The sequence below is a fragment of the Pristiophorus japonicus genome, chromosome 6 (assembly GCF_044704955.1).
Source record: "Pristiophorus japonicus isolate sPriJap1 chromosome 6, sPriJap1.hap1, whole genome shotgun sequence".
Lineage (NCBI taxonomy): Eukaryota > Metazoa > Chordata > Chondrichthyes > Pristiophoridae > Pristiophorus > Pristiophorus japonicus.
This window is the reverse complement of record NC_091982.1, coordinates 47,196,090-47,215,526: the sequence shown is the minus strand read 5'-3', so window position 1 is coordinate 47,215,526 and position 19,437 is coordinate 47,196,090. Positions and strand designations below refer to the sequence as shown.

At 45.7% G+C, this 19,437-nt stretch overlaps 1 protein-coding gene across 4 annotated transcripts in view; it reads left to right on the top strand.

Moving 5' to 3' along the window:
• The first annotated feature begins 50 nt into the window (after positions 1–50).
• The window catches only part of zbtb33 (zinc finger and BTB domain containing 33), a 39,403-nt gene continuing 20,016 nt past the window's right edge, over positions 51–19,437 (top strand). Inside the window, exon 1 of one of the 4 annotated variants that reach the window (XM_070882817.1) lies at positions 51–132. The gene's annotated coding sequence lies outside the window, so the exon portion shown is untranslated. Of the gene's footprint in view, positions 133–2,113; positions 2,202–17,140; positions 17,393–19,437 lie in introns of those variants that run through there. The other 3 variants (XM_070882814.1, XM_070882815.1, XM_070882816.1) reach the window with 3 other exon arrangements.

Below are 19,437 nucleotides of genomic sequence, written 5' to 3'. Positions count from 1 at the left end.
GGGGGAGGGGCGGCTGGCCGGCGTGCAGCCTCGGCAGCGCCCCCTGCAGGCACCGAGCGGCGCCGCCGGCCAGCACGGCCTCTTTCTTCTCTTTCCTTTCTTCTGCTCGCTTGTCAAGGCCCGAGAGGAACCGTGAGTACAGTCAGAAAGCGAGGGAGGGAGAGAAAAATAACAAATTAAATTACCAGGAACTTCCTGCCTCCTTTTGTGTGGATGTAAATGAGTTCTCCAACATCCGAGCCGAGGCGAGGGAAGGGGGGGAAAAGTGGCTTTAGCTCGGAAATCGGCGCGACGTCGCCACCTCTAATGAACCAGGAAGAGAAAAGCCTGTCACTCTTGTCATTATTTTCTTCTGCACTTTATATATATTTCCTGGTGTAATTTTTTTGGGGGGGAGGGGTAATTACCCTCCTTATCCTTCCCTCCTCCCGAGACAGGAGTTTTATCTTAATGTGTTGAGTGGTCGTGTTGCCCCCCCCTCAAAAAAAATCTGGTGATCAGGGCAGGCACAAGAGGTCAAATGGGCCAGGGGTTTGAAAAAAATATACAGCCAGACTCCCCCTTTTCAATACAGAGATATATTTACTAGTGGGCTGTTTTCAGGCCTGCCTAGGCCTTGCACTGAAGGACACAAGTGTCCTGTGGGCGTTTAAAGCACTTGGTTCCCTATGCAGGCATGCAGTTTAGGGCTATTCACTTATTGCACAATTTTGATCCACCACTCCCCTCCCTCCCTCTCTTTACACTGTTCTTTAAAAGTTGTTTTTCTTTTAATTGAAATTAAAAAAAAAAGGTTTTGACACATTAGAGTTAGTTGAGTATTAGCTTCAGACGCTGATATTCCTCCCTACTTTGGGATGAGGTGTTAAACTGAGGCACCGTCTGTTCTCTCTCTCTCACAGATGGATGTAAAAGATCCCATGGTGCTATTTTGAAGAAGAGCCAGGAAGGGAGGGGGGATGTTATCTATGGTGCCCAGCCAATATTTATCCCTCAACCAACATCACTTAAAAAAAAAACAGATTATCTGGTCATTATCACATCACTGTTTGTGGGAGCTTGCTGTGCACCAATTGGCTGCTGCGTTTCCTACATTACAACAGTGACTGCACTTCAAAAGTACTTCATTGGCTGTAAAGCATTTTGGGACATCTGGTGGTCTTGAAAGGCTCTATAGAAATGCAAGTCTTTCTTTCTTAACCCCCCAAGCATGCCAAAAGTATCCTGTTTGTAGATGCAGAATGCCAATTATGTTTGGGGGTATTGTCCCCTGTTGCATTTGCACATTGTTTTTGCAAGTGAAACTTTTAAGTAAGTGTTCTAAAATGGCATTTGAAAAAAAACAATCTTACATAATTTTTATCCTGTTCATTTAAATTGGGACAAATTTTGTTTCCAACTAAGTAGCTGCCAGGGCATGCCACAAAAAAGATTTTAGTGCGAAAGTATTCGCGGTGGAACAAAATGTAATAGGAACTTAAATTAATACTTTTCATTTTAATCTACATTTTGCTACTGTGTTATTTTCCACCTTTTATGTGCCTGTGCTGTGACTTTAAAGTTGCCAATTTCGTTATTCTTTCTGTACATTGCTCCCAAATCTACTTCCCAGAAGGCAGGATGCTCTTAAGCCATGGAGTTCTTCACAGCTACCATGACCATGTCCATTTCTGCATGGCAAAGCTGCTATTTTGTGCTCTTGCCAGTGGCTTGGGTGTTAGTGAAGCTTGGCTAATCTCAAATTTTGCTTAAAGTTAAGATTCCAGTTGGAGTGATTATGATTTAGAGAGAAAAAAATATTTTTGTTGTGCCCTTAGACATCCAAGGTTATTTGGTCAAGTAGAGTGGGAGATACAGTAGCAAGCAAACTATGTTTTATCACTGTTGGGGAAACGGACTAAAAGTGCAGGAATGTGCTACTTCAATCCCATAATAGTATGGATGTTAGGTCTGGTTTGGAGCCACCATCACTACAATCTTAATGGATTGGTGCAAATATTGTCTTCTCAACTCATGCATCCTGTGAGAGTCCATTTCATCACTTGGCTTGCCATCAGACTCAACAAGCAATTGTATGGATTCACTTTGCTTTCTTCAATTTTGACTTGACTTTTGTCCCACTCATGTTTATTTTCAAGGCCTGACTGAGATGACTTTTATATCGCCCAGCTTTTTCAACTACTTTTCCAGAAAACCAGTTTGTATGTTATTAAACCCATTAACTACCTTGTTGTCCTAGTATTTAGCATATTTGACCTGTGACCTTGTTTTGTGTGGTATTTCCCCCCCCCCCCCACTTTTTGCCTATCTTTTTTCAGTTTTGAGGTTTATCCAAAATATCCACTTGTATTTTTTGTTTTCAGAGACTGATGGACTTGCTGTGTATTCCCATCATTTTGTGTTTTATTTCAGACTTCCAGCATTTGCAGTTTTTCCCTTACTATCTCTCTTGGTGAATGGGGGATAAATTTAATGTCAATTGCTTACAATTGCAGAGTATGTTTCTCGTGAGAATAAATCTAGGTGAATTCCCATTAAATAGCAATGAAACTATCATTGGTTTTGAATCTGTAATGGGTACATTCCTTGCTCAGTTGATAAGTCCATTATGTAATGTGGCCCTGAGCGAAACCAATTAGAAAGGCCCCATGTTTGATTCCTGGTTTTTCCTGAGGCAGCCAATCTTAGTTAAGGCTGCAGTTGGACTGCTGTAATTGACATTTAAGCTAAGGAGGGGAAAATAAGCTGATTTAATTTAGGAAACGGTAGCATAGTGGTTATGTTGCTGGATGAGTAATCCAGAGGCCTGGACTAATGATCCGGAGATATGAGTTCAAATCCCACCATGGCAGCTGGGGAATTTAAATTCAGTTAAATAAAAATCTGGAATAAAAAAGCTAGTATCAGTAATGGTGACCATGAAACTACCAGATTGTTGTTAAGACCCATCTGGTTCACCGATATCCTTTCAGGAAGGAAATCTGGTGTCCTTACCTGGTCTGGCCTATATGTGACTCCAGACCCACAGCAATGTGGTTGACTCTTAACTGCCCTCTGAATGGCCTAGTGAGACACTCATTTGTATTCAAGAAGATGGCTGACTACCAGCTTCTCAAGGACAATGAATGCTGGCCTTGCTGGCGTTGTCCACACCCATGAACGATTAAAAAATACCTGAGCGCCCCCTTCTGGCCACTATCTAAAGGCCCCCGCTGGAAATGCGTGCGGACAGGAAAGGGAGAACAGAACAGGAAGGGGCTCGGCTGTGATGGCTGTCAAGAGTTGCATAGCCGATCAGCACTCTTCTATCAGTTGTTTATGGACTGATGGATAAGCAGGTTAAAGCTGTAAGGGGGCCAGTTGCTTTATCACCACCAATAGTATGTGACTGGCTCGCGCAGACACATGAGAAATGGACACTTCTTTGAAGTAATGTTGGCTGCTTGTGCACATAGAGCTGCATCCAGGGTAAGTAGTTCCTTTCTGGAGGGGAGAGGTAAGGTGAGAAAACCTGGAAGGTAGCAGAAATGATGGTAGGTAAGGGAGCATTGTTCTTAGTATGGTGGTTGAGTTTTCCCAATAGGTGGCCATGGGATGACATCACTTACCAAATTAATCTGAGTAAAATCATGAATCATTGGTGCAAAATGTTGGAAGGCAGTTCTGATTTGCTGTCTTTTTTTCTTCCATTGTGGATATACTGTTATGGCTCTTGCTAGTCACAGCTGTATTGGAATGTTATAAACAGTAAGCACTCTTCTATCAGGAGAATATTGCTATTCAGCATGGAATTGGAGCAATAACAGTATGCATGGAATTGCAAGAAAAACAAAAGAATCTTATTGAGTGACAATTAGCTGGAGCATTAGGATGTTATCAAGCTTGCCCAGCACAACAGTGTAGTGTCAGCTGTGGCTCAGTGGGTAGCACACTTGCCTCTGAGTCAGAAGGTTGTGGGTTCAAGTACTTGAACACATAAATCTAGGCTGACACTCCCAGTGCAGTGCTGAGGGAGTGCTGCACTGTCGGAGGTGCCGTCTTTTGGACGAGACATTAAACCAAGGCCCCGTCTGCTCTCTCAGGTGGATGTAAAAGATCCCATGACTATTTTGAAGAAGTGCAGGGGAGTTATCCCTGGTGTACTGGCCAATATTTATCCCTCAATCAACATAACAAAAACACATTATCTGGCCATTATCACATTACTGTTTGCGGGAGCTTGCTGTGCGCAAATTGGCTGCCATGTTTCCTACATTACAACAGTGACTACACTCCAACAGTACAGGTTGAACCTCCCTTATCCAGCTCCCTCGGGACCTGGCCTGTGTTGAATAAGGTATTTTTTGCTGGATACAGGGAGGTCAGCCTGAGGGGAGGAAGGGGAAGAGGGAAGGGAGGGAAGAGAAGGAGGTTGGTGCCCTGGGCAGGCCCGAAGTGTCGGTGTCGGCGCGGCCCCCAGCGGGTCGAGTGTTGGCATGGCCCCAAAGTCGGGGTGGAGATCGGCCACGTACTGCACATGCGTCCCCGGCCACCAGAATCATGCTGGATGAGGGGTGCTGCTGGATAAGGGAGTCCTGGATAAGGGAGGCCCATCCAACCTGTACTTCATTGGTTGTAAAGCGCTTTGAGAAATCCAGTGGTCGTGAAAGGTGCTATATAAATCCAAGTCTTTCTTTCCTTTCAAAGTAGTTCTACAGCCTGAGAATTTTTCTTTTCTAAATTCCTAAGAGTTGCCATTTGTGCATCTCTTTCAATTAATTTTGCTGTGTGGCCCGTGCAATTGACATAAATAGCACCGAATGTTGAAGTTCAGTCATCCATTTAATTGATAATATAGTAGTACATTTTTTTAAATGAAAAGATCCTGACCTTTCTGTAGGATTGTGGCACAGATTTTTTTAAAGACCGCTATCATGTTCTGTTTACTGTTGCAAGCAGCTGGCGAGAATTATGAATCACGTGTGACTGTATTGTTCTGACATTGTCTGCTGTCTCGTTAACACCTGTAAATTTATTTGGTGTTTTTAATCGTAGTTTTATAAATTGACCCATTTTTGTTTCCCGAATGGACCATTCATCCTGAAGCCTGACCTCTGCTGCAGTAAACTATCTGAATTAAAATCAGCCAGGCTGTAGGCCAGGTCTACCTCAGAAGTAGGCCCCATGTTGGCACAACTCGGATAAAGTGACGGTGTAAATGGGCTGCAAATGGTGATCCAACCCAGCCAATGCCTCCATACCAATTGCTGTTTTTCTTCCACGCCAATCTTTGATTACGGCAAGTTTAAAAATACAGTCTGCATGTACACCCATTGTGCTTGGAACGTGGGTGCTTGCCTGAATATTATTTGATTTCAGAGCAGTACTAATATTACCTTTTTGTATCCGCTAATATAACACAGCAGTTCCACCTAGATGTTTGCGTGTGACGACTGGACGTGGATTACTAAAGTGGGCCGGAGCTTTAGATGGTAGTGGCAGACCGTATTCTGGTTGTATTTCTGGATGAGCCCTTTCATAGTGAATGCACTGAGATCAATTTTTACTTGTAGAATGCGCACTATTGTTGAATCCGTGATTATATTGAAAGCCAAGAGACATAATTGAGGATCATTATATTAAATATGTGTGTGGTGCTACAGTATTAGTATTAGGCAGTCCCTCGTGTTGAGGATGACCCACTTCCACACCAAAAAGGGATGAGTTCACAGGTGTTTCAACGAGGGACATAGAAACATAGAAACATAGAAAATAGGTGCAGGAGCAGGCCATTCAGCCCTTCTAGCCTGCACCGCCATTCAATGAGTTCATGGCTGAACATGAAACTTCAGTACCCCCTTCCTGCTTTCTCGCCATAACCCTTGATCCCCCGAGTAGTAAGGACTTCATCTAACTCCCTTTTGAATATACTTAGTGAATTGGCCTCAACTACTTTCTGTGGTAGAGAATTCCACAGGTTCACCACTCTCTGGGTGAAGAAGTTTCTCCTCATCTCGGTCCTAAATGGCTTACCCCTTATCCTCAGACTGTGACCCCTGGTTCTGGACTTCCCCAACATTGGGAACATTCTTTCTGCATCTAACCTGTCTAAACCCATCAGAATTTTAAACGTTTCTATGAGGTCCCCTCTCATTCTTCTGAACTCCAGTGAATACAAGCCCAGTTGATCCAATCTTTCTTGATAGGTCAGTCCCGCCATCCCGGGAATCAGTCTGGTGAACCTTCGCTGCACTCCCTCAATAGCAAGAATGTCCTTCCTCAAGTTAGGAGACCAAAACTGTACACAATACTCCAGGTGTGGCCTCACCAAGGCCCTGTACAACTGTAGCAACACCTCCCTGCCCCTGTATTCAAATCCCCTCGCTATGAAGGCCAACATGCCATTTGCTTTCTTAACCGCCTGCTGTACCTGCATGCCAACCTTCAATGACTGATGTACCATGACACCCAGGTCTCGTTGCACCTTCCCTTTTCCTAATCTGTCACCATTCAGATAATAGTCTGTCTCTCTGTTTTTACCACCAAAGTGGATAACCTCACATTTATCCACATTATACTTCATCTGCCATGCATTTGCCCACTCACCTAACCTATCCAAGTCACTCTGCAGCCTAATAGCATCCTCCTCGCAGCTCACACTGCCACCCAACTTAGTATCATCCGCAAATTTGGAGATACTGCATTTAATCCCCTCGTCTAAATCATTAATGTACAATGTAAACAGCTGGGGCCCCAGCACAGAACCTTGCGGCACTCCACTAGTCACTGCCTGCCATTCTGAAAAGTACCCGTTTACTCCTACTCTTTGCTTCCTGTCTGACAACCAGTTCTCAATCCACGTCAGCACACTACCCCCAATCCCATGTGCTTTAACTTTGCACATTAATCTCTTGTGTGGGACCTTGTCGAAAGCCTTCTGAAAGTCCAAATATACCACATCAACTGGTTCTCCTTTGTCCACTTTACTGGAAACATCCTCAAAAAATTCCAGAAGATTTGTCAAGCATGATTTCCCTTTCACAAATCCATGCTGACTTGGACCTATCATGTCACCATTTTCCAGATGCACTGCTATGACATCCTTAATAATTGATTCCATCATTTTACCCACTACTGAGGTCAGGCTGACCGGTCTATAATTCCCTGTTTTCTCTCTCCCTCCTTTTTTAAAAAGTGGGGTTACATTGGCTACCCTCCACTCCATAGGAACTGATCCAGAGTCAATGGAATGTTGGAAAATGACTGTCAATGCATCCGCTATTTCCAAGGCCACCTCCTTAAGTACTCTAGGATGCAGTCCATCAGGCCCTGGGGATTTATCGGCCTTCAATCCCATCAATTTCCCCAACACAATTTCCCGACTAATAAAGATTTCCCTCAGTTCCCCCTCCTTACTAGACCCTCTGACCCCTTTTATAGACCCCTTTTATATCGGTCCCGAACTACATACTGAAGGGTGGAAGATGCCTGTGCGTGGATTCTTTTAACCGTTGAACCCCAGCCACCACACGGGCTTGACAGAGCTAGGTCTTGATCCAGTGGCAAGGGTTAACCAAGACGACTGGAGACCAAGTTCTGCTGCATGGACCTAGTGCTACAACTGTTACACCATGTACGCTCAATAGGATAATGGCTCGATAACAGTTCAGCTACGCAAAAAATATATGAAACATAGAAACATAGAAATTTACAGCGCGGAAGGAGGCCATTTTGGCCTATCGTGTCCGCGTCGGCCAACAGAGAGCCACACAGTCCTCGGTCAGCAGCCCTGAAGGTTACATATAAACCTGTGAACAACGAACAATGGCGGAAAGGTAAAGAGCACCGGCCCAACCAGTCCGCCCCACGCAACAGCGACACCCCTTACACTCAAACATTCTACACCACCCCAACCGGAGCCATATGATCTCCTGGGAGAGGCAAAAAACAGATAAAAACCCAGGTCAATTGGGAAAAAGAAAATTGGGAAAATTCCTCTCCGACATGATGAGCATTTTAAATTGAAGCAGCAACAACGGTTGATAGTAGGTAGGCCAGCTGTTGGCCGTATTACTCAGAGGGAATGGACAAATGATGGGAGTCAAGACTTGAGGTGATTCAGCCTCAAGTCTGCAGCCAGTCAGGTTATAGTGGTATGGGTCCAAATTTGTGCTGGTGTGAGGCCAATCCTTGCAATTAATTTTGTTTACGCCAGCGCCAATTTGGAACACAGCAACCTGCTTAAGTAATGTGTTCCACACATGCCAGAAAAGGTTTGGAGCACTTAAAATGGAGGAGAAGTGAGGCAGCCAGCAGGAAAAGGAGAACATTTCGAATGGTGGGGATCAAGTGTATTGTGTTCCTAACACAAATGAGACTGCACACAGGGAGGCTAAAGTAACAGTGACCTCAGACTTTATTAAGACACTCCAGAGTGAGGAACAGGCCTTAGGGGCCGGCTTATATACAGTGCTCCCAAGGGATGTTGGGATCCCTTGGGACTTCAGGGGATGCGCTCCCTGGTGGCGGAACATGGGAGTGCATGCTTTAAAGATACACAACATCACTCCCCCCGCAAAGTCCAAGTGAAAAACATTTAAAACGTGAGGCGGTCGGGAGCCTTTCCCTGGTGGACCGCCTCGGTACAAATGTCTGTTCTGGTGTGTTGGCTGTGCCCTCGCTGGGCTGGCATGTTGTTAGCCCTGCAGGGCTGCTGTGTTAGCCTGGCCTTGCTGGGCTGTTGGGCGTGATGGGTTCGATTTCCTGGTCCGGGGTGGTGTCGTTGATCCTTTGGGTGTGTGTTGTGGGCTCGAAAAAGGTGGTGTCTGCTGTGGGTTGTTCAGGGCAGTCTGTGAACCGCAGCCTCGTTTGGTCCAGGTGCTTTCTGCAAATTTGTCCATTGTCTAGTTTGACTACAAACACCCTCCTCCCTTCTTTAGCTATCACCGTGCCCACGATCCACTTGGGACCATGTCCATAGTTTAGCACATACACCGGATCATTCAGATCAATTTCCCGTGACACAGTGGCGCGACCATCGTTTACATTTTGTTGCTGCCGCCTGCTCGTTACCTGATCATGCAGGTTGGGGTGAACCAGCGAGAGTCTGATTTTAAGTATCCTTTTCATGAGTAGCTCAGCCAGGGGCACTCCTGTGAGCGAGTGGGGTCTCGTGCGGTAGCTGAGCAGTACTCGGGACAGGCGGGTTTGGAGTGAGCCTTCTGTGATTCGTTTAAGGCTCTGTTTGATTGTTTGTACTGCCCGCTCTGCTTGCCCATTGGAGGCTGGTTTAAACGGGGCCGAGGTGACATGTTTGATTCCATGAATTCTTTAAATTCGGCACTAGTGAAACATGGCTCGTTGTCACTGACCAGTATGTCAGGCAGGCCGTGGGTGGCAAACATGGCCCTCAGGCTTTCAATGGTGGCGGTGGCGGTGCTTCCCAACATTTTTTCACATTCAATCCATTTTGAAAAAGCATCCATCACCACCAGGAACATTTTACCGAGAAAAGGGCCTGCATAATCGACATGGATCCTCGACCATGGTCTGGAGGGCCAGGACCACAAACTTAGTGGTGCCTCTCTGGGCGCGTTGCTCAACTGAGCACACACGCTGCATTGCCGTACACAGTACTCTTAAGTCAGAGTCGATACCGGGCCACCACACTTGAGATCTGGCTATCGCTTTCATCATTACTATACCCGGGTGTGTGCTGTGCAGATCCGAGATGAATGTCTCCCTGTCCTTTTTTGGTAGCACTATGCGGTTACCCCACAACAGGCAGTCTGCCTGAATGGACAACTCGTCCTTTCGCCGCTGGAACGGCTTGATTAGCTCTTGCATTTCAACGGGAATGCTGGCCCAGCTCCCATGCAGTATACAGTTTTTTACTAGGTACAGCAGAGGATCTTGGCTGGTCTAAGTCCTAATCTGGCGGGCCATGACAGGTGATTTATCATTTTCAAACGCTTCCATGACCATCAACAAATCTGCGGGCTGCGGCACCATCAACAAGTTTGCAGGCTGCGCCATTTCCACCCCCTTGGTGGGCAATGGTAGCCAACTGAGAGCATCCGCACAGTTCTCGGTGCCTGGCCTGTGGCGGATGGTATAGTTATACGCTGATAGCGCGAGTGCCCACCTTTGTATGCGGGCTGAGGCATTAGTATTTATCGCCTTGTTTTCAGCGAACAGGGATATGAGGGGCTTGTGATCGGTTTCCAGCTCAAATTTGAGGCCAAACAGGTACTGATGCATTTTCTTTGCCCCGAACACACACGCTAATGCCTCTTTCTCAATCATGCTGTAGGCCCTCTTGGCCTTAGACAAGGTCCTGGAGGCATAGGCGACAGGTTACCACTTTCCCGCAACGTTAGCTTGTTGTAATACACACTCAACTCCGTACGACGACGCATCACATGCTAGCACAAGTCTTTTACACGGGTTATACAATACAAGCAGCTTGTTGGAGCATAAAATGTTTCTGGCTTTCTCAAAAGCAATTACTTGTTTTTTTCCCCATACCCAGTTCTCACCTTTACGCAATAACACATGTAGGGGCTCTAAAAGGGTGCTTAACCCCGGTAGGAAGTTAGCAAAATAGTTGAGTCATCCCAGGAACGACCGCAGCTCCGTGAAGTTCTGTAGCCTGGGCGCGTTCCTGATAGCCTCTGTCTTGGCGTCTGTGGGCCGACTGCTGTCCACTGCAATCTTTCTCCCCAAAAACTCCACTTCTGTTGCCATGAATACGCATTTCGACCTCTTTAGCCGCAGCCCTACGCGATCCAGTCGCTGGAGGACCTCCTCCAGGTTTTGTAGGTGCTCGACGGTGTCCCGATCCGTGACCAATATGTCGTCCTGAAAAACCACCGTGCATGGTACCGACTTGAGTAGGCTCTCCATGTTTCTCTGGAAGATCGCTGCAGCCGACCGAATTCCAAACGGGCATCTGTTGTAGATGAACTGTTCCTTGTGCGTGTTGATGCAGGTGAGGCCCTTCGAAGACTCCTCCAGCTCCTGCGTCATGTAGGCCGAAGTCAGGTCGAGCTTGGTGAACGTCTTGCCTCCTGCCAGCGTCGCAAATTGGTCGTCTGCCTTAGGTAGCGGGTATTGGTCCTGTAGCGAGAAACGATTAATAGTTACTTTATAATTGCCGCAAATCCTGACCGTGCCATCACTTTTGAATACTGGAGCAATCGGGTTGGCCCACTCGCTGAATTCCACTGGGGAGATGATGCCCTAGCGTTGCAGCCTGTCCAGCTCGATTTCCACTCTCTCCCTCATCATGTGAGGTACCGCTCGCGCCTTGTGGTGAATGGGTCGTGCCTCTGGGACCAAGTGGATCCACACCTTCGCCCCGGAAAAGTTTCCAATGCCTGGCTCAAAAAGGGAAGGAAATTTGTTAAGAACCTGGGTACATGAGGCCTCATCGACATGTGATAGCGCTCGGATGTCATCCCAGTTCCAGCGGATTTTGCCCAGCCAGCTCCTTCCAAGCAGTGTGGGGCCATCGCCTGGGACAATCCAGAGTGGCAGTTTGTGCACCATGCCCTCGTAGGTGACCTTGACCATAGCGCTGCCCAGGACAGTGATGAGCTTTTTGGTGTATGTTCTCAGTTTCATGTGGATGGGGCTCAGGGCTGGTCTGAGTGCCTTGTTGCACCACAGTCTCTCAAACATCTTTTTACTCGTGATAGATTGGCTAGCGCCAGTGTCCAGTTCCATGGCTACGGGTAAGCCATTCAGTTTTACATTTGGCACTATATGTGGACATTTCATCGAAAATGTCTGCACCCCGTGTAGTTCAGCATCTGCCTCCTCCCTCTGAGGCTCGAAATTGCTTTGATCCACCATGGACCGATCTTCCTCTGCCATGTGGTGGTTAGCAGGTTTTGCAGAGCTTGCAGCTCATCTGCAAGCTCGTTCGAGGTGCCCCATTGTTCCACAGCTCTTGCAAACATACGCTTTGAAGCGGCATGAATAGGCTGAATGGAAGCCCCCACAACGCCAACAAGGTGTGAATATCCTTGCATTCATCCTTTGTTGCGGACTCTGAGTCATCTGGGTCACCTGAGGCTTGCTGGCAGTTGCAGACTCGTGGTTTCTGCCCTGTACATTTCTGCTCGCAAACACAGTTCCAGTTAATTTATGAACATTGCTAGCACTTGTGTGCTGAGAGATTTATTTGGTGTTATCACTGGTGGACATAAACGCCTGTGCTATCGCAATGGCCTTACTGAGGGTCAGTGTCTCTACAGTCAAATGTTTTCGTAGGATGGTCTCGTGGCCAATGCCCAGTACAAAAAAGTCTCTGAACATCTGCTCCAGGTAGCCATCAAACTCATATTGTCCTGCAAGTCGCCTCAGCTCGGCGACGTAGCTCGCCACTTCCTGACCTTCAGATCGCTGGCACGTGTAGAACCGATACCTCGCCATCAGCAAGCTGTCCCTCTGGTTAAGATGCTCCCGAACCAGTGTACACAGCTACTCATACGACTTATCTGTGGGTTTCACTGGACCCAGAAGATTCTTCATGAGGCTGTAGGTCGATGCCCCGCAGACCGTGAGGAGGACCGCTCTCCTTTTTGCAGCGCTTCCTTCTCCGTCCAGCTCGTTGGCTACAAAGTACTGGTCTAACTGTTCGACATAGGCTTCCCAGTCCTCACCCTCCGAGAACTTCTCCAGGATGCCCACAGTTTGCTGCATCTTTGCGTTGGATTTGTATACTCGTTGCCAGTTATTGTGTTCCTAACACAGATGAGGGAGGTTAAAGTAACAGTGACCTCAGTCTTTATTAAGACGCTCCAGAGTGAGGAGCAGGCCTTAGGGGCTTGCTTATATGCAGTGCTCCCATGGGATGTGCTCTCTGGTGGCGGAACATGGGAGTGCATGCTTTACAGGTACACAACAAAAGGCATTGTCACAGAGATGTTTTTTTACATGGCTTTTGACAGCAAGAAGGAAGGTAGCAGGGCAGAGTGATTTGGGGAGATATTCCAAAAGGCAGCACTGCAGTGACTGAATAATTGGCCCCTGATGATGGATTGTAGGGAGCAGGGAACAAGTGGTGAACGTGGATAGGGTCATATCGCTGGGAAATCGGGTGGAGCAAGGTGATAGAGGGATTTAAAGAGAGAGCCCATGGTCTTGAAGCCGATTTCCTGCAGCACAGGGAACTAGTAGATATTGGCAAGCGGAGAGTTATGGGATTGATGAGGAGGGAGTGGTTATGCAAGATTTTGTACAGGAGGGGACATGGAAATGAAGTTCTGGATTAGCTGCAGTTTTGGAGGGAGGCAAGTGAGAAGAGTGTTGGAAAATGCAATCCTCAAAGAAAGTATGGAGTAGAGTTAAAGTAGCAGCAGGGAGCAATATGGATTTCAGCAGGCAATGTTTAGAAAGTGCTGGAGGGGATGTGGGGTGAAAAGCTCAAGTCGATCGAACAGGTCATCAAATGTGTGCACCACTATTTAGCATGAGGACATAGTCTGGCAGGTGGCCGGAGGTGCGGCCAAAGGAACATGGATGCTGGCAGGAACTGAAAAGAGCAGCTTTATTTTGGTCAACATTGAGCTGAAGCGCATGTCCACACCACCATGACTTGGCGTTGAAGAGGCAGTCAGAAAATAGCAACTGTTTTGGAGATGGGGGTGGAAGAGGAGAGGTAGAGTTGGATTTCATTATGGAAGCTGATTGATGCTGCTGAAGGGTAACCAGCACATCACATAGATGACAGATACATAAATTGGCCTGAATATACCACATTTTTGGATTTCGAGTAGAATTCAGCCTCTAAAACATGATGGTAGGTAAGCCAGCTGTTGCCCACATTGTGGTAGGAAACATAGGCTGATCATGCAACTTCAGTACCCCATTCCTGCTTTCTCTCCATACCCATTGATCCCTTTAGCTGTAAGGGCCACATCTAACTCCCTTTTGAATATATCTAACGAACTGGCCTCAACAACTTTCTGTGGTAGAGAATTCCACAGGTTCACAATTCTCTGAGTGAAGAAGTTTCTCCTTATCTCGGTCCTAAGTGGCTTACCCCTTATCCTTAGACTGTGACCTCTGGTTCTGGACTTCCCCAACATTGGGAACATTCTTCCTACATCTAACCTGTCCAATCCCGTCAGAATTTTATATGTTTCTATGAATAACAGGCTAACAGCGCTCACTGTTATTAAGCAGTAAATCAGACAGCAACTTCCAGCGACCGCAAATGCCTAGTTAAATGCGGAAATCAGGAAGTTGCTGTCCGAGTTGCCATGCTCCTCCAGAAGCTTCATTAAATAACAGTACCTTGTGGAGAGACTTGCCATTGAAACACGTGGAAGGATGTGAAGTTGTACTTTCGGATTAGACGTTAAACTGATCAGACGCCTGTCCATTCAGGTGGATGTAAAAGATCCCATGGCACTATTTTGAAGAAGAGCAGGGGAGTTATCCCCAGTGTCCTGGCCAAAATCTATTCCTCAATTAACATAACAAAAACAGATGATCTGGTCATTATCACATTGCTGTTTGTGGGAGCTTGCTGTATGTGCAAATTGGCTGCCGCATTTCCCACATTACAACAGTGACTACACTCCAAAAATACTTCGTTGGCTGTCACGCCCTTTGAGACATCTGGTGGTCATGAAGACGCTATATAAATGCAAGTCTGTCTTTTTTTTTTGCTTACCCACTAGATATCCAGTAAACTCGCCAGAAATAGTTACGGCTTGACCATTCTAGTGTAAGTAAATTTTTAACGCAGTGATAGTCTTAATTACTGCCAAACAGTCTCTTTGGCACTGTAAATCAACTTTTACAAGTATGGAGTCTCATTCCTTCAGAATTTAATTATTGTTGGAGATTTTTAAAAAAGTTTAAAAAATATTTTTCTTTCTCTGTTTAATCTCCCTCGCTTAGACCAATCTTTCTTTTCCTATTATTTCTTAGCTTTCTGTATATGATTTGGTATTGAATCAAATATTCTAACTTTCACTTCCTGGTTTAGACTCTGCGCTGCTCATTAAAAATTCTTCAATCTGATTAGTTAAGGAGACACATTGTTGCTTGTCTTGTTCAGAGGTCCCAGGTCCCCTGTCGAGGGCGCGGTGCCAAACTTTCTAATTACCGCAAGTTCCAGTGCAAAAGCTGGCAAAAAGCTGGGCAAGAGCAAGTGTAATGAATGGCTGGCGCCATTTGTTCGCCACTGACCACAAAATGTGGGCCTTTATACCCTTGGCACGCATCTCTGTGGAATTATTCCGAAGTAAAGGACTGTTTCCAAATCTTTTCTAGTCTACAGTTTTATGTTGAGAATTTAGAAATGCTCTGGTCTAACAATTTGTATTTGAGGATCATTAAAGAACAGAAAAAGTGCTTCAAAATTACCATATTTTAGAACAGGACAGTTTACTGACTAAATTGTCTTGATTTTTGTGGTTTGATGGTACATTTTTTCTTTATAAGTGACCTTTCAGCATTTACTAATATAGCTGAGGACATTTTTATTCTTGTGGAATAAGAGTGTATTGTTGAGCACTGCCACAAAGAAAAGATGGTGAGCGGGGATAATCTAAAGGCACCTCAAAACCCAAGACAAAACTACTCGTTCAAAGTTTGCAATGCTATCGTTGTTGTTCTGGAAAACCCATGTAAATAAGGCATGTCTATTTATTGCAGACTCTCTTAAGCGTCAGTTAAAGATTGTGAGTTGTCTTTTTAATGTTTTTTTGTGCCAACTTGGCTCATTTGCAGCACTCTCACTTCTGGGTTCGAGGTTCGAGGCTCGCACCACGATCCTGAGCCGACACGCCAATGTAGAACTGAGGAAGTGTTGTATTGTCCGACTTGTTCCTTGAATGAAGCATTAAACTGAGCAATCATCGGCCTGTTCAGTTAGATGTTAAAGATCCCATGGAACTGGAAGAAGAGCAGGAAGTTCTCCTAATGTCCTGATCAATGTTCCTCCCTCAAGCAATACCACTAAAAATAGTCATTGTTGTTTGCAAGATACTGCTTGTGCATAATGGCTGTTATGTTTGCTTACATAGCTGGTTGTAATTCATTAAATGTCAAATGTTTTGACATGTTTCTGTGGGATATAAGGTATTACATAAATGCATATCTTTCCTTGAGTGTAAATGCATCCACATCCTGTGTAACTACTGTTCAAATTAAAATAGTTCGGTTGCAAGCTAGGAATTAGTGTTCATGCTTTGGAAGGCCCAATAGCACTAGTGTTCAAACACCATAATGGTTACTAGAGCAGCCTCTGCTTGTGTGAATCACCATAAATAGACAAATGATACAAAATCAAATTTGGCCAATTGGCATCATTATGAATAGAGCCAAGTTGGGCAAATGAAGGTTCACTAGATTGATCCCTAGGATGAGAGGTTTGTCTTATGAGGAGAGCTTGAGTAGATTGGGCCTATACTCACTGGAGTTTAGAAGAATGAGAGGTGATCTCAATGAAACATATAAGAATCTGAGGGGGATTGACAGGGTAGATGCTGAGAGGTTGTTTCCCCTGGCTGGAGAGTCTAGAACTAGGGGGCATAGTCTCAGGATAAGGGGTCGGCCACTTAAGACTGAGATGAGGAAGAATTTCTTCACTCAGAGGATGGTGAATCTTTGGAATTCTCTGCCCCAAAGGGCTGTGGTTGATGAGTTGTTGAATATATTCAAGGCTGCGATAGATAGAGTTTTGGACTCTAGGGGAAGCAAGGGATTTGGAGATCGGGCGGGAAAGTGGAGTTGAGGTCAAAGATCAGCCATGATCTTATTGAATGGTGGAGCAGGTTCGAAGGTCCATAAGACCTATCCTGCTCCTAATTCTTATGCTCTTAAATGTGGGTCACTTTGGCTTCAAAATTGGGTTAGGGACTTAGCTCCAAAACATGCATGCATATGTATAGTGACAACAGATGATAGCTACAGAAATTACCCCTGTACTATAATTTCAATTGCATTACTACAAAGCAAGGCTGAAGTATAAACTTATACACTTGCACTCTATGTCCTAAATGAATCAGCTGTTTAAGGTAGTGAGTAGGTGAGCCATGTAAAACAGAAAGGCCCCAGCACAGTGCTAAGTTAGCTGATCGCAGTCTGGGTTCTGGTGGGATTGCGACATTTGGCCTTCGGGTTTCTGGTTTAGGGAAGGGAATATCAGCCAAGGTTGCCATTCACAATTGCTACACAATGACTCCTGCTAGCAGTATGTGTGTGTACGGCATTGGTGAGGACAAGATCAGGCTTGGCTGTGATATCACTGTGGTCAGATAGCTTGCCAATGCTCACATTTAATGACCACCTTGCAACGCCAACCCAGCAAGGAACCATCGCCATCAGGATAAAAAGAGGCGGGACATGGTGAACATTGGTGGAAAAGAAACTTGCATTCAGAGTTGAAAATGTGAGTGTTAATGAATGTTTAACTTTTCTTTTCATAGTTTATTCTTTTCTCTTGGTTACTTATTCCACTCCTGTGCGTGTGCGTGTTGCATAGGATTACATCGAATACACAGCACAGAAACAGGCCATTTGACCCAACCAGTCCATGCCGGCGTTAATGTTCCGCTCGAGCCTCCTCCCATCTTTTCTCATCTAACCATATCAGCATGACCCTCTATTCCCTTCTCCCTCATATGCTTATCTAACCTCCCCTTAAATGCATTGATATGATCCGCTTCAACCACTCCCTGTGGTAGCGAATTCCACATTCTCACCACTCTCTGGGTAAAGAAGTTTCTTCTTAATTCCCTATTTGATTTCTTGGTGACTATCTTATATTGATGGCCTCTAGTTATGCTCAACCAATATATATATATATATATATATATTTGTATTATTCAGAGGTGAATGAAGCAGCTTTGGTTTGGATTTTCAACTTGGTTGAACCCAAACTCTCCCTAGTAGATTGAGCACAAAAGCTGAATCCAAATCACTAAAATTCTAGTCATAATGATACAGGTGAACAGATGGCTCATTTCGTAAGATTTTTCTCCAATTGTCTTCTGTTGAACTGTATTTTATTTTGAAATACTTATAATAGACTTATTTTCCAATTTTCCCCTCACCTGACATCCACACATGATCCTCTTTGAGCAAGGGTCACTTGCTTCCGATCAGGTTTGGGAACTAGGGCTAATTTTTATTTCCCTTGTCTAGCCAAAGGATATGGAAACTGCTTGTACCAAATGGGGCTGAGAGCTAACTCTGTGAGGAATGCGGATTGGACATAGGATCATCCCAGTTGGCATGGCTTAGTATCGTGCCACATAGTAGTACATTTACTCACAGCCAACAAAGAGACCCTACAACGACCGTTTAATGCAATAAATGGCTCTAAAAAGCTGCATATTCGATTTAAGTAAAACTCTCGATGCAGAGGTACAGCAAATTAGTGAATTGGTATTTTCGTAGCGCCCTTATTGCGGAGTTTCTGACCCTGGGCGAGGGACCGGGTGGAGGGGGAATTGCTGAGACAATGTGAAACACCTTCCCACAAAGAAGGCAGGAGAAGTATAGGCAATGGAGTTCTTGTTGGGCTATACTCCCTGTAATCTCCTCCAGCCCTACAACCCCCTGAGATATCTGCGCTCTACTAGTTCTGGCCTTTTGAGCATCTCTGATTTTTAATCGCTCAACCATTGGTGGCTGTGCCTTGAGCCGCCAAGACCCTGAGCTCTGGAATTCCCTCCCTAAACCTCTCCGTCTCTCTACCTCTCTTTCCTCCTTTAAGACGCTCCTTAAAACCTACCTCTAGGTCATATGCCCTAATTTCTCCTTGAATGGCTCAGTGTCAACTTTCGTTTTATAACACTCCTGTGAAACGCCTTGGGACATTTTACTATGTTAAAGGCGCTATATAAATACAAGTTGTTGTTGTACTCATGCATCTTATAGTATGTTCATTCAGAACTGCCATGTTCAATGGAGGCCTGGTAGCAGGTTGCCTGTAGATCATATTGGAGCATTGCTGCAGAGACCTGGGGAAATTTGAAAAAAAAAAGAAAAAGAAATAGAGGAGGTTCTCGGGTTTTAGAAATCTGGGGGACGAAATTTGGTGACCGCTGCGAGGCAGGACTTCCTGCAGCCGGCGCAGAAGTCCCGCCCCGGCAGCAAAATTTGGGTTACCGTCCCGGAGAGGAAATGGAGCGCAATGTCGCTCGCTCCACTTCCTCTTGGGGGCAGGACTGGGACGCTAAGCGCGGGAATTTTCCAGCGCTACGCGGAGTGCGTGTAGCGCTGGTGGGAGCACAGGGGCCTCCCCTTCCGTTAAAAGGGAGCAAGCTACCGACGCTGCATCGGGGAGAAGGGGGGCCACCACTGGGGAGCGGGGCCCCATGGCAGCCGATCGGCACAGAAGCGGAGTGCCGGGCTGCAACATTGCGGCACTGACCCCGCGAACTGAACAAAGCAAGGCCGCGACCGGTAAAGCGGCCATTTTTTTTTAAG